The 12650-nt window shown below is 35.5% G+C and overlaps 1 long non-coding RNA gene across 1 annotated transcript; it reads left to right on the top strand.

Annotated features, from left to right (window-relative positions):
• The first annotated feature begins 1209 nt into the window (after window positions 1-1209).
• LOC112784211 (uncharacterized) lies at window positions 1210-7278 on the top strand. Its single transcript, XR_011878693.1, has 6 exons — window positions 1210-1403; window positions 1751-2692; window positions 2811-3640; window positions 4164-4353; window positions 4503-4550; window positions 6192-7278. It is a non-coding gene; the product is annotated as an uncharacterized lncRNA (long non-coding RNA).
• Window positions 7279-12650: the final 5372 nt, after the last annotated feature.

The raw sequence follows: 12650 nt of genomic DNA, 5'->3' as shown, positions 1-12650 counted from the left end.
TTGAATATATACGGTAGAATCAAAGCTTATGGCCAAAGAGAGAGGCATTTGAATTATCCTATGCAATTGTCTATCAATCTAACTAAGTGAAACTAATTTTTCTTGCACATACAAAATCAGTATTATAGATGTTATATTCAGGGAGATTTTTAAAAATATTTTGAGATGATTTTTTGTGATTTTGTTTTCTTTCGTGATATCGATGCAGTATGTAATTATTATGGGATGTGATGTAGATTATTTCGTTTAACGTTAGGTCATTTATATTCGGATATGATCCGAAATTATTATATGTGGTTTTTTGATTCATGCACGGGTCATTTCTTAGTAAATATTTAAATATTGGATTCGGAATTTTTTTTTTATGAATGATTTTTTTCATGTGAATTGACAAATTCATTTTGCTATTACTGAAAACAAAAAAATAATTAAGATAATCATTAATTTTTTTCTAATGGGTAATATTTTTTTCATTAGATTAAATTTTTGGTAAAGATATACGTATAGTTGTTTACATGTAAAATTGTTAATTAAAAATTATAAGATAATTTGACATATTTAATTTTTTAATTATTATTTAACTATTTTTAACTATTAAGTGTTAAATTTATATAAAAATAACTGTTTATCTAAATTTTTAAACATTCTATTGCACGATGATTGTATCTTAATTTTATTTTAGATTAGTAATTTTTATAATGAAGAATGCTAGGGATCAGCAACTTTTGTGATTTGTAGCCATCAAATAGCCATTAATGATGGTTTTAATGGTGTGAGATTGGTATGAGATTTTATCCAATGACTCACTTTTCTTTGCTGGTTATATGTTAGCCAGAATTTAACAAAATTGCTGCCCCTTATGCTTTTCCTTCTTAAATTTTTTATTTTGCCTAATGACTAAATTTAAAATTTATTATTTTCATTTTCTACCCTTTTAATACACCTTATTTAAAGATTTTCATTATTACAAAGTAGATAATAATTAAAATAATTAACTATATTTTTTGTCTTTAACCTTTTTGAATTTGATAAACAATACGCCTAGTCGTTAACAGTTAACAGCATTGAATCGTTAACGGAGTTGAGTGATATGCACTGAGAGATAAGGAAGTAGCAACTAGTCAATACAAAGGGCGCGAAAGTTGGGGAATTACTAATTTACCCCTCTAATTTACCCCTATAATTAAATGTTACTTCTCCGGTTCTCTCAAACACACACACACAAAAAACACACACAAACATTCTCAAACGTTACTTTTCTGTTTTCTCCCATCAAACCCAAAGAAGAGACGCTACCCCTGCAACCTAATCGTTGAAGCACGAACGGCGGCTCCAGGCACACTAGCGGCTTCAGTTGGAGCGGCGACAACATGTGTTCCCCGAAGGAGGCAACACGATCGGGGGTAAGCTTCTCTCCTGGTTCTCGTTTGCAGCGTTTCATTTTTTTTTTAGATTTTCGATTCTTGTTTTTTGGTTGGGTTTGGGGTTGTTGATGACCAGGTTTAGGATTTTCCATGTGTGTTTGACTCCTATTTGTTGAAAAGGTTGTGAAGAGCTGTAATTTTTAGGGTTTAGCAACCATCATTGATGCTCTATTTTTTCAAATCCTGTGTATTTCGAAATGTTGTTTTTGTTTCTTTGAATAATGATTATTCTTTCCTTTCAAATGCTGTTTTTCCCCCCTGTTTTTGCTATATTTGCTTAGGTTTCTAGTTAATGTTCTAAACATGGAATTTGAAATGCATATCAGATATGGACTATTTTAACATTAAGGTCCATCATAGAGGAACCTTCAATAATAAAGAGGGAGTCTGGCAGTATTTAAAGGATGAAAACACAATGGTGGATTGGACAAATTGTGATCAATTGGGGACAATGGAGGTTTATGACATGTTAGAGAAGTTAGGATATTTTGAAGACAACATTGCTGTGTTGTGGTACAAAGATTGTGGGTTGAGTATAGACGAAGGGTTGAGACAGTTCAAGACTGATGTAGATGCAATGGCCATGGCGAATGTTGGAGTTGAAAAGGGTGTTGCCGACTTGTTTGTGATGCATAAGACATCAGAGCCTGATGATTTTCCCTATGAGATTAGTTATTTAGATGTTGGTGGTGGTAAAACTAATGAAGTAATGATGTTGATGTGGAAGTGGAGGCCCAAAATGTGGACGTGGAGGCCTAAGTTCCTAATATAGTTGAGGTCCAAGTTGTTAAGGATGTTGGTTTGGATAAAATTCAAATACATGGAGAAGAAGAAGCCCATGCCAACAATGTTGATTCTTCAAGTGAGGAAGATGAAGAATATGAGACACAGGATGATGAAGATCTTTACTTCTATGACAATGAAGATGACTTCTATAGGGATGATGCTCTCTTTGATGTTGACATCACTTTGGAATAACTGTATCAAGAAATTAAGAAAAAGAAAAGAAAAGAAAAGAAACATTGAGTCAAAGAAGAAGAAAAAGGCTGGCGGGGTGCAAAGCAGTGGGCTTAGTGAGGATGAGGGGCTGGATAGTAATGAATTAGAAGATTTGCCTCCTGAAGGGGACAAAGAATACAAAACATTTCCGGTGTATAATGAGTTGAAGGACATGAGTGCTTATGGGTGGGAGGTTAGAACATTATTTGCTACAAGAGAGGAATTCAAGGATGCGGTGACTACATATGTCGTGCATAGTGGCAGAAATGGTAAGTTTCCAGTTGTCGACAAGGGCTGAATGAGAGCTAAATGTAAGGATGGTTGTGGATGGTTTGTATATGCAGTGAAGATGCTGACCGAGGATAATTGTTTTTTTTTTTTTGATAGTTTCCTTACTGAACCAACCTTCAAGAGAGAAGGCTACACACATTCAAACAAAAGACCAAACCTAAACAAGGCCAGCCATGCTCTAACCAAACTAAGAAAGAAAACCGTCACAGTTGCAGCTCATTATTTAACATCCAAGTGATGAAATCTAAGTGGTTGGACAAGGTGTTTAAGATGAAGGTTGAAGCGAATCCAAGACTGAATTTGAAGGATTAAAGAAAGGGCACAAAACAAGTGGAACATGTCAAGGTGCAATTGTCAAACCCAAAATCTTTAAGGGTAAAGAAGTTGGTGGACATCAATGACAGCTTTGAGGTACAATGGCGGAGGCTATATTACCATTGGCATGAGCTCTTGATGTCAAATTCTGGATCCTCAGTAAATCTTCAATTTCAACTACCTCCAGAGGCACTAACTATTAACTAAAAGTCCTACCGTCCCAAGAGGGTTAAGCACGAATGCTCTTGTAGAAAATTTCAGTTAACTGGTTTTCCTTGTCCTCATGCAGTTAGTGCCATAAATCGTGCCAGGAATGATGTTAGAAATTACGTTGATAACTGTTATAAAAGAGATGCATATGTTGCATTTTACCAACATGTAATTAGTTCTTGCAATGGAGAGCAATTGTCGGAAAGAACTGATCGAGCATCCAGATTTGATGCCCTCAACATATAGAAAGCCTATAGGCCGGCCTACCAAAAAGAAAACCCGGGGACAAGATGAAGAGCCAAGTGGTTCAACTATGTCTAGAGCTGGGGAAGCAACAAAAATGCTCCGAATGTGGTGTAATTGGACATAATAAGATGGGATGTCCACAAAGACTTCCAAGTGTGAGTTTGAATTTCTATTACTAGCCTATATCATGTGAGTTTAAATATGTAAATGTTTATTTTAGTATTAATAACCAAAAATTATTGTTATCATAAGAAACTACCAATGGTGACAAAGAAGGCCAAACCTTCAAAATTAACAAAAGGAACAAAAGAGACAAAGCAACAATCAGGCAAAGCAAATAAGATGAAGCACACAAAAGCAATAACTTTTGAAGCTTTCAAAGCAATGGAGAAAGAGGGTTTAGTTAGGACTGAGAATTTATAATGGGGTGTTCATAAAAAAAACCAAAATGTGGTTAATCGGTTAAAAAACCATAACCACATTTTGGTTAACCAGTTTAATAACAATTTTAAAAACCATATTCATATTTTTTAAAATTGGTTAACCAAAACAAAAAAAAAAACGGATTTTAACCGGTTAATCAGAACCAAAACCTAATTTCAAAATGACAACAGTTCTTCTCCTCTTCGACAAAACCTCTTTGACAAAACCAAATTCACTCTTTGTCGCCGTCAACAGTTCTTCTCCTCTGCCTCTCGCCGGTGGTTTGTCGGACCTCTACCTCTTCGAGTCATCACTTTGATTCGAGACTGTGTCTCTTTGCCTTGTCCTCCCATTTGCGAATCTGTCTTCACTTTGATTCGCCGGAGTATCTCTCTTTTTTGGTTCTCTTCTTTCGTTGGTGGCTCGCCGGAGCTCATCAATTGAGGTAAGCCTCTTCCTTGCCCTTGGTTCTGAGTTCTGAGTTTTATCCTGAATTTGTTATCTAGGTTTTTTCTATTTTGTTGATTTGTTCTGTTTTGTTCCTTCATTGGTATACTTCTAACTTCTTCATCTCAATGGATTGAAAATGTGCAGATTTTAAAATCTGCCAGTATTGAACTCTTCATTTCAATGGATCCTGCTGTAAGTTTATTCTTCACTGTGGTTCACTTTTTAATTGGTTAGGACTTAATTAATTTGTATGAATTGAATGGAGAATTGTTGTTCTAATTATCTGTCTCATTAAATGGAGAATTGTTATTTTGGCTGCTGCATTATGCTGTGTTTCTGCAACATTAAACTATAGTAATTTGGCCACTGATTTCAATTAAAGGGGGTTGTAGGATCACTTTGAACAATCATAAATTTGATACCATGATTCCACCAATAATCAAATCACCCTTTCTAATAGTAAAAGAGGGTTATGCCTAATCCTAATCTTTTGTTCTGTAAATTATGCAATATTTAATTTAATTTAATCTAATTTTATGTTTTTGTGATCATAACCCATTGGTTTATCCAAAATTATGAATAAATGAAATTTTAAACTGAATTATACAATGTGTTAATCTATTGAAACCATTTATTACGTGCTTGACATGCAATTTGTGTTGTTTAAATATTTGTCTTATGAATATATATGTTAGATGTTAGATATTAGAAGGAGTGGCAGAAGGGTGAACTTTTTGGCTACAAACTTGTGTGTGATTGTGTTTATTTAATTTTTTTTACTTGGTCTTTTGTTGCTTTGTATTGTGAAGATTAGATTATAATGAGTATGAAGGGTAGAGAAATTGGAGATAATATTTTTGAATCTAGATATGGGTTTGGAGATTTTGGATTTGGTAGAAGTATGATGATGATGCCAAGTGTGTTTGGAAGCAGAGATCCATTTGATGATCCTTTTTTCAGTGACCCTTTTAATAGCTCAACTAACTGCTTTAAATTACTTTTCTGTGTTCTCCAATTACTTTTCTGCATTAGTTTATACAGTTGCACTTAATGTATAATTTTAGTAATTGGATATGCCATTTGCTTCGGCCCCTAGCTCACTGGGTGAACGTTTAAGTTCTGGAACCTAATTAGGGACTCCATATATAAGCCTAGCAATTAGAATTATATATATATTTTTTTGGTAGGTCCAAATATTTAGATAGTAATTTGATTACGAAGCAATAATTTCACCTATATAGTTGTCTCAGAGCACTACTTGCTGATAAACTTCACATCATATTCTTAAAAAGTGGGATGATTATTATTATTCGACCACTTCCTAGCTCTTGTTCCCTAAAATAGTAACATCATGTTATCTAATTATTATATATTACATAATATATATTTCTTAATTTCTTAAATGGTTATAATTGATGACGCTTCCTAGCTCTTGTTCCCTAAAATCTTACTTGCTAATTAGTAATTAAGCATGGTAATAATTGATGACACTCAACTTTTGGTGCTTGACTTTCAAACCCTAACAAGTTCTCAATGGTTATCTGATTCAACATTTCATATGGCAAGTGGTTGATTCTTAAATAAATCGGATTGTATGCAACATGGCAGATAACTAGTGTTAATCTTATTACTTTTAACTGAACTTGAATCGGTTTCAAGTATATGTATATATTGTTTGAATTTTGCTTTGTGTTTGATAACTAGTCCATTCTGTAAGAAGCTAATGTTACATGAATTAATTTTTTTTTGGTGTTAGTATACTATATGGATATTTACATTTTAATTTGTATATATTTACAGATTTAATATTAGATTTTATGGCTTTTTATTCAGAATGAGGTAGCCGATCGTGATGTTCCCAGAGTCTGCAGAGCATTCGACTTCTACATTACCTCCTCTCCCAACCACATCATCTGAATGCAAAAATCGATCAACAGTTTGAGACCATTTCAACAGAACCCCTAATGATGAAAATAAGGCTCAATGTCAACACTATTTGAAAGTGATTAAGTGCGGAAATGGAACAAAAGCAATGAGATCACATTTAAATATTTGCATGAGCAATCCCGGTTCAGATAGAGGCAAATGACGGAAAACAGGCACATCGCCTAGCCCAGAAGCCAAGTGGGTAGGTTTGATGCAGAATATGCTTGGGAAATATTGATATCAATGTTTGTTCGCGAGGAGTTTCCTTTTCGATCTGTAGAAAGTCAATGTTTTAAAGAATATTCGGCAGCTTTGCAACCAGGATTTAACGCTCTTTCACGTATTACATTGGCACGTGACATCTTGATGCTTTATGGAACAAAGAAGGTTCAACTTCAAAAATACCTTTCCAAATAGGGAGGAAGAGTTTGTCTTACAAATGATAATTTGAGTTCGTGTCAGAATATGGCGTATATGTATTTGACTACTCATTTCATCGATGTGGACTGGAAGTTGCAAAAGAAAATACTAAACTTTTGCTAAGTCACCGGCCACATGGGAGAGATTATGGTTCAAAATATTGAAGCTTGCTTGAATAGCTGGAAGTCGAACAAGATCTTCAGTATGGTAGTTGATAATGCATCGTCGTATTTACAAAGAAGGCTGATTTCTTGGAAGAGTTCAGTTTTGAATGAAGAGTATCTCCATATGCGGTGTTGTATTTTAAACCTGATTGTGAAGGATGGATTGAAGGAGATTGATGATTTCGTCGCCAAAATTCGAGATGCTGTGAAGTATGTTAGATCTTCAAATTCAAGATTAACTAGGTTCAAGACATGTATTGAACAAGAGAATATTCCACATAAGAGTCTTGTTTGCCTAGATGTTGAAACGCGATGGAACTCTACATATTTAATGTTAGTAGCAGCCTTAAAACATCAGAAGGCATTTGAACTATTATAGATACAAGACAAAAAATTTGTTGAAGAATTAAACAAGGGAAGAAGGGTACCTTCAAGATCATCATAAGACCTATGCTCAAATCATCATCATCACGATATTGTTGAACCCTCCTTCCAAGAGCAAACACTTCTTTCATATATAAGTTACTAGTGACATGAGAGGATCCAGAGATGCGAAGTGTAGCATCGTAAAACATCTCTAAAAACGGTAAGACAGACTTAGTATAATCCCAATTTTGAATTGAAGGTACCCCTCTTCCCTTGTTTAATTCTTCAACAAATTTTTTGTCTTACATCTCTAATAGTTCAAATGACTTCTGATGCTTTAAGGCTGTTACTAACATTAAGTATGTAGAGTTCCATCGCATTTCAATATTTAGGCAAACAAGACTCTTATGTGGAATATTCTCTTGTGCAATACATGCCTTGGACTTAGTTAATCTTGAATTTGAAGATCTAACATACTTCACAGCATCTCGAATCTTGGTGATCGAATCATCAATCTCCTGCAATCCATCATTCACAATCAGGTTTAAAATATGCGCACAACACCGCATATGGAGATACTCTCCATTCAAAATTGAACTCTTCCAAGAAATCAGCCTTCTTTGTAAATACATAACTCCTACATCGTTAGACGATGCATTATCAACCGTCAAACTCAAGATCTTGTTCAACTTTCAGCTATTCAAGCAAGCTTCAACATTTTGAGCCATAATCTCTCCCGTGTGGCCGGTGACTTGGCAAAATTTAGTATTCTCTTTTGCAACTTCCAGTTCACATCGATGAAATGAGCAGTCAAACATATATACGCCATATTCTGACATGAACTCCAGTTATCAGTTGTAAGACGAACTCTTCCTCCGTATTTGGAAAAGTATTTTTGAAGTTGAACGTTGATGGTTTCAGTGGCTAAGATTCAACCTCCCCTTCTCTTAGCCACTGAAACAATCTTAGCCACTGAAACCATCAATTGTTATTAGAGCTTGGTCTCAAAGAGATCAAGCTTTGCAGCTTGGAGCAAAGATCCTTATGGTGTCCTATAATCTGACTGAAGGTCAATCAAGCAATAGACCCCCTCTTTTCAATGGGAAAAATTATACCTATTGGAAGGAGAGGATGAAGATATTTGTGCAAGCAGTGAATTACAGATTGTGGAAAATCATCCTGGAAGGACCTCAATATCCAATTGTTACAAGTGCCGAATGAGTTGTTTCTCTCAAACCAGAAGCAAGATGGACCGAGGAAGATAGGAAGAAGGTGGAGTTAAATGCCAAGGCAGTAAACCTGCTTAATTGTGCTATCAGCTTCGAGGAATACCGACGGGTATCAAGATGCACAACGGCAAAGGAAATCTGGGACAAATTGCAAATCACCCATGAAGGAACCACCATTGTAAAGAAGACTCGAACAGACATGTTGAATAGAGAGTATGAAATGTTTGCAATGAAGGAAGGAGAGTCCATTGATGAACTGTTTGAACGGTTCAATGTTATCATTGTTGGCTTAGATGCTCTGGGAATTACACATTCTGATTCTGTGCTAGTGAGAAGAGTGTTGAGATGTCTCACAAAAGAGTGGAAAACTAAAGCTTTAATTATTTCTGAGAGCAGTAGCTTAGACTTCATAACACTTGATGATTTGAGAGGAAATCTTCTTGCTTTTGAAAATACCTATTTGAAAAAAGATACAAAAAAGAAAGGAATTGCATTTTCTTCTATGACTAACCCTCTGGATGATGAATCCAGTGATAACTCTTCTGAAAATGAGTTTGTGTTATTTGCAAAAAAATTCAGGAAAATGGCTAAGCTCAAAGGCAAAGGCAGCAGCACAAGGAGAATGAAGAAAGATCTTAGTAAAATAACTTGCTACAATTGTAAGGAATTGGGGCATTTCAAATCTGATTGTCCCAAGTTGAAGAAGGAGGAAAAGCCGAAAAGAGGAAAGAAGAAAGGACTGATGGCCACATGGGAAGACTTGGAGAATGACTCTGATGGTGATGATGAAGAAACCGAGACCAAGTCACAAACATGTCTTATGGCAGACCACATAGATCAGGTAGTCTTTCATAACCCTAACACTGAAGATCTTCATCTTATGATAGACCACCTTTCTGAAAAAATAAGATGTTTTCTGCTGGAAAATCAAGAACTTGAACAGCAAATTACCATTCTTAAGGCCGAAAACAGTTTTCTAAAAGAAAAAGTGAGAGAGGCCGAAACTGCTTGTGATCTTGTTGAAGAAAATAAGCAGTTAAGAGCCCAAGTTAGGAGCTGTGAAAGTAACCATTGTGTTCTTGCATATGTGGATTGTTTTAAGCAAAATGAAGAGTTGCTTAAAGAGGTTAAAAGACTTAAGGAAGACTTAGCCAAGTTCACCCAAAGTTCCGAAAGTCTGAATCACATCTTGGCTAGTCAAAAACCTCTTTATGATAAGGCTGGGTTGGGGTTCTATAAATCTGAAAAATCACATTTTGAAAATATTGCTTCATCTTCAAATGATACAAGATTTCAAGATCCCACCTACTTTAACAAAACAGCAACTTCAAAGTTTTGTAGACTATGCAATCGGAATGGACATTTTCCCATTCAATGCTTTTTCGGTGAAAGAATGGTTGGTGACAAGGTTTATAAAATTGTTTTTGATTACAATGGCTTAGGACATAGAAGATGGTTTAACGTTAAAGGATCCAAAAAGATTTGGATACCTAAGGTTACTTGAGCTTGTTTTGTAGGTGTGCCTAGCATCCAAAAGGAAGGAAAATATGTGGTATATGGACAGCGGATGCTCTAGGCATATGACCGAAAAGGCAACCTTCTTCATAAAGCTTGATGACTATGATGGCGGACTTGTCACTTTCGGTGATGATGCAAAAGGAAAAATTGTGGCTGTTGGGAAAGTTGGTAAAAACTTTTCTTTTTGTATAAATGATGTTCTCCTTGTACATGGTTTGAAATATAATTTGCTTAGTGTTAGTCAACTTTGTGATTTGGGTTTTGAAGTTATCTTTAAGAAATTTGTTTGTTTAGTTGTGTGTGAGAAAACTGGGGATGTTCTTCTTGAAGCTAAAAGATGTAATAATGTGTATGGATTAACTCTTGAGGATTTAAAGGAACAAAATGTAACATGCTTTACATCTTTTGAATCTGAAAAATGGCTTTGGCATAGAAAGTTAGGACATGCTAGCATGTATCAAATTTCTAAGCTAGTCAAAAGAAATTTGGTTAGAGGAATCCCAAACATCAAGTTTGATAAGGATCTTACTTGTGACGCTTGTCAATTAGGCAAACAAGTAAAATCCTCTTTTAAATCAAAAGATGGAATCTCAACCAAAAGGCCATTAGAAATGTTTCATATTGATCTTTTTGGTCCTACTAGAACTCAAAGTTTAGGAGGTAAAAATTATGGTCTTGTGGTGGTAGATGATTATTCTAGATTTGGTTGGGTACTTTTCCTTGCTCATAAGAACGATGCCTTTCATGCTTTTTCCACCCTTTGTAAGAAAATTCAAAATGAAAAGGATTTGACAATTGCCCATTTGAGAAGTGATCATGGAAGAGAATTTGAAAATCAAGATTTTGAAAAATTCTGTGATGACTTAGGAATTTCTCATAATTTTTCATGTCCTAGAACCCCCCCAACAAAATGGGGTGGTTGAAAGAAGGAATAGAAGCCTTCAAGAAATGACTAGGGCTATGTTATGTGAGAGTGAAATTCCTAAATTCTTATGGGCTGAGGCTGTGAACACAGCATGCTATATTTTGAATAGAACAATCATTAGAAAATGGTTAAAGAAAACATCATATGAGCTATGGAAAGGAACCCCTCCAAATCTTAAGTACTTTCATATTTTTGGATGCAAATGTTTTGTGCTTAATAATAAAGAAAATCTTGGAAAGTTTGATCCAAAATCTTATGAAGGAATGTTTGTTGGATATTCCACCACAAGCAAGGCCTATAGAGTTTATCTCAAGGAGCATAGGACAATAGAAGAATCCATACATGTTACTTTTTGTGATTCTAACTTAATTCCCAGTACTGTGATAGATAATGATTCAGATGATGAAGGAGCTGGAACAAGCAAAGAAAATCCCAAATCTGTCCAGAATGAAGAATCTGCCAGTCCAGTTTTGTCTCGTCAGATTGGAGGAGACACTTCCATTTTATCTCCTGAGCAGACACGAGCAACTGAAACAGTGAGACCACCAGAAGTTCATCAAAGCTCTACACCTGTCCGAAAGCCTAGAGAGTGGAAGTCAATGGGGAGTTATCCTCATGACTTCATCATTGGTGATCCCTCTCATGGTGTAACAACAAGATCCTCCACCAAAAGGCAAACCGAATCTAGCAACTTTGCTTTCTTGTCACAAATGGAGCCCAACAATGTCAAACAAGCTCTTGAAGATCCATCATGGGTCAAGGCCATGCAAGAGGAGCTAGCTCAATTTGACAAGAATGAGGTTTGGACATTAGTACCTTATTTGGATAGTATGAAGGTAACGGGTACTAAGTGGGTATTTAAAAATAAACTTGGTGATGATGGACAAGTTGTTCGTAACAAGGCTAGATTAGTGGCCCAAGGTTACGATCAAGAAGAGGGTATAGATTTTGATGAGTCTTTTGTTCCGGTAGCTAGAATGGAAGCAATTCGTTTGCTTCTTGCCTATGTCGCCCATAAATGTTTCAAAATGTTTCAAATGGATGTTAAATGTGCTTTCCTTAATGGATTTATTGATAGAGAAGTGTATGTGGCACAACCCCCCGGTTTTGAACATAAAGAGTTTCTAAATCATGTCTTCAAATTAACTAAGGCTCTTTACGGTCTTAGACAAGCTCCAAGAGCTTGGTATGAAAGGCTTAGTGCCTTCTTGTTGGAAAATAAATTTCAAAGGGGTACCACCGACACTACTCTATTTATTAAAGCATCTAATGATGACATACTTTTTGTTCAAGTTTATGTTGATGACATTATATTTGGTTCGGCCAACATTTCCTTGTGTGAAGAGTTTGGAAAACTCATGACTAGTGAGTTTGAAATGAGTTTAATGGGAGAGCTTACTTTCTTTCTTGGCCTCCAAATTAAACAAACTACTAGTGGTACTTTTATCTACCAAGGAAAATATGCAAAAGAACTTATTAAAAGGTTTGGCCTAGAAAATTTCAAAGCAATGGGTACACCAATGCATCCCAACACAAAACTTGAAAAGGATGATGATGGTCAAGATGTGGATGAAACAAGGTATAGGGGAATGATAGGTTCACTCATGTACCTTACCTCCTCTAGACCGGATATTGTTCAAAGCGTGGGTGCATGCTCAAGATTTCAATCTCACCCAAAAGAATCCCATCTTACGGCTGTTAAACGCATCATTAGATACATTAAGGGAACTTATGATTATGGCTT

This window comes from Arachis hypogaea, chromosome 20 (genome assembly GCF_003086295.3).
Source record: "Arachis hypogaea cultivar Tifrunner chromosome 20, arahy.Tifrunner.gnm2.J5K5, whole genome shotgun sequence".
Taxonomy (NCBI): domain Eukaryota; kingdom Viridiplantae; phylum Streptophyta; class Magnoliopsida; order Fabales; family Fabaceae; genus Arachis; species Arachis hypogaea.
The sequence above is the reverse complement of the archived record's forward strand: the minus strand, read 5'-3'. Positions and strand labels throughout refer to the sequence as shown.